We start from the raw sequence: 2683 nt of genomic DNA, 5'->3' as shown, positions 1-2683 counted from the left end.
TGATAATAACATGATGTTACACTTTGTGTTAACCAAAGTGAGGGTGTTGTTCCTTTAGCATTTGAATACTATTTTGCTTTCTGTGAATCCTAAGATCTTTCAAATACTTTGCTAAGTGGAAGACATATCTACATGTGTTCAGAATCTTCCATGGACTTACTCTTTATATGTAGGTATATGTTTTGCTTTTACTTTCCATTTTTCTGATTTGAAAGTAGTCTTATGTGAATCCCATTCAATATCATTCCATAGGTCTGCTGGTGTGGTTCTCTTTACGTGTGTGGTTTCCTGAGGAAACCTTTAACAAAAATTCAAAATAAGAATTTGTTTCTAATTTACAATGGACACAAAGAAACCGAACAAATGGAGAAATGTAGGATTCTTGGCTAATCCCTTGTCATATTTAATTATTTATTTGGGAAATTTCAAGCCACTGGTTTTGCCATAGTGTTCCCTTCTCTCTAGGAAATTCAGAGTGTGGTTGGGTTTTGTCCTTTATTTCTTTTTCAATAAGTTTTAAAAGTTTTAAATAGCCTAATGTAAATTTCTATGGATCTCTCTTTCTTTCATAGCTACTGTTATTGTAGTTAACGTCTATATTTAACATTGGCCTGTAAAGTGTAGTAACCAGACATGGAGGAAATAATCACAAAAAGATATAAATACCAGGGAAGAAAATAAACTCTTTAATATATCACAAATAGGGTCAGAGTTTTATCCTCCAAAATTACCATTTTATTGGCAAACATTCCCTAAAGTTCAAATATGCTCTTGAACCTTCCTAACTTGTGTCCGTATCTCAGTGTACTTTATACAATTAGCCACTTAGAAGCTAGATATATTAGCATTTTTAAGCTTTTATTTTCATACTATAGTGTAGGTCAGTGGCCGGCACACTGTGGCTCAGCAAACCACGGCTCACTAGCCACATGTGGCTCTTGGCCCCTTGAGTGTGGCTCTTCCACAAAATACCGACTTCTGCGCATGGGCCACGAAGTTTCAATCGCACTGTATGTGCGCGCCTGCATGTGGTATTTTGTGGAAGAGCCACACTCAAGGGGCCAAAGAGCCGCATGTGGCTCACGAGCCGCAGTTTGCCGACCAAAGGTGTAGGTGGATTTGGCATTTTTTAGACAAGAGTTACATTACATTCTTGTATGACCCACTCACGATTTCCTTTGTATCCAGGATGTATCTGAACATATTGTATTGTCCACTTTGCATGCAGATGCCAAATTAGTTTATGTAACTCAGAAGTTTAGTTTAGGTCATGCCTTTCCAGGCAAGCTGCAGGTCATGGGAAAGAAATAGCCAATGTGACCTCACCAACATAAAGGAATGAAGACAAATTTGGGACCGTGTCTCATAAATAGGTTAGGGTCTGTTGCACCTAGCCGTCGGCCAATATCTATCTGCCAATATTCCTTGGTCTTTCCTGTTTCTAAAGGCTGCTTTAGATAAATGCTTTTCTAACCAAAATGAAACAGGATGGTATTTAAGTCAACCATGAGACTAAGCACTGACAGATGTGCCTCCCACCTGACAGAAATCAGGACAGGATTGATTTGAATCAGGCAGGAGGCCAGATGCAATTATTTCCCAAAGTCTGTATGTCCACCCGAAGGAGACATCCAGCCCCACTCCCTCCACGCCGCCCCACCCCCACCCCCGTGCCCCATAATGCAAAAGATCCTGGGAGGTAAGGATGGAACTGGGCTCCCAGATCTTCAATATTGTACAATAGGAGCCGGGGGAGGGCAGAGAAGGACAAAACCAAACCACACCCTTCAAGTTCCAATAAGTGGCATGATGACTGAGAATTTTTATTACATAGACTTTATTCCTTGGAGCAGTTTTGAGTTTTCAGCAAAATTGAATATAAAGTTCAGAGAGTTCCCACTGACTGGGCATCTTCCAGCCCTCTCTCACACACACCACCTCTACCTCTAGAGTTCAGAGCACTCTGGGTTTACACACAAGGAGGGACACGCACCAGATGGAGCGCTGAGCAGACCTAGAGTAATTCATTGACCCAGTGAGGACCAACGTGGAACACATCCCAGCATGGAAGCCCTACATGGTAGCTGAGAGCACAGAATTGATAGTTGGTGTCCCCGAGAACTACCACGTTACATTTCATCACTACAGCTATGCCTTCTTGAAACAAACCTGAGTCTATATTTGAAATCTGATTTACACGAGAGGTTAATTGGGAGTGTTCCATCTTCCCACCACTTCACAAGTTAAGTTCCTCACCTTCTCTAAAGTCCAAAGTCACTCAAAACTTCCCAGAGCCTCTGTTCCAGGCAGTCTATTCTCCACATTGTCCTTCAGAAATATCACCTGAGCCATGCTGGATTCTGGATGTTTCTCCACCCGGAATATCTTCTCTTGGCCATTTTGGTCAATTTCCACACTGTTGACCACTTGCTGGGGTCCAACCCCAGCAGGTCCAGGGGTCCCCAAAGGTGTGGACGGAGTCGGCGAAGAAGGAATGACACGGAGACAGCGTTCAGTTGATCAGCAGCCTTGCCAGGATCTCTAGCCACAATCTCCAGCCAAATTCTGTGTCCATGTTCTCTTGCTAGGTTCTCCAGCCACGTTCTCCAGGTTCTCCAGGCAGGTTCTGTAGCCATGTTCTCTCGCTAGGTTCTCCAGCCAGGATTGGTTTAGGTTCTCCAGC

Source organism: Myotis davidii, unplaced genomic scaffold, assembly GCF_000327345.1.
Source record: "Myotis davidii unplaced genomic scaffold, ASM32734v1 scaffold2027, whole genome shotgun sequence".
NCBI classification, from domain to species: domain Eukaryota; kingdom Metazoa; phylum Chordata; class Mammalia; order Chiroptera; family Vespertilionidae; genus Myotis; species Myotis davidii.
This window is presented reverse-complemented; position numbering follows the sequence as displayed.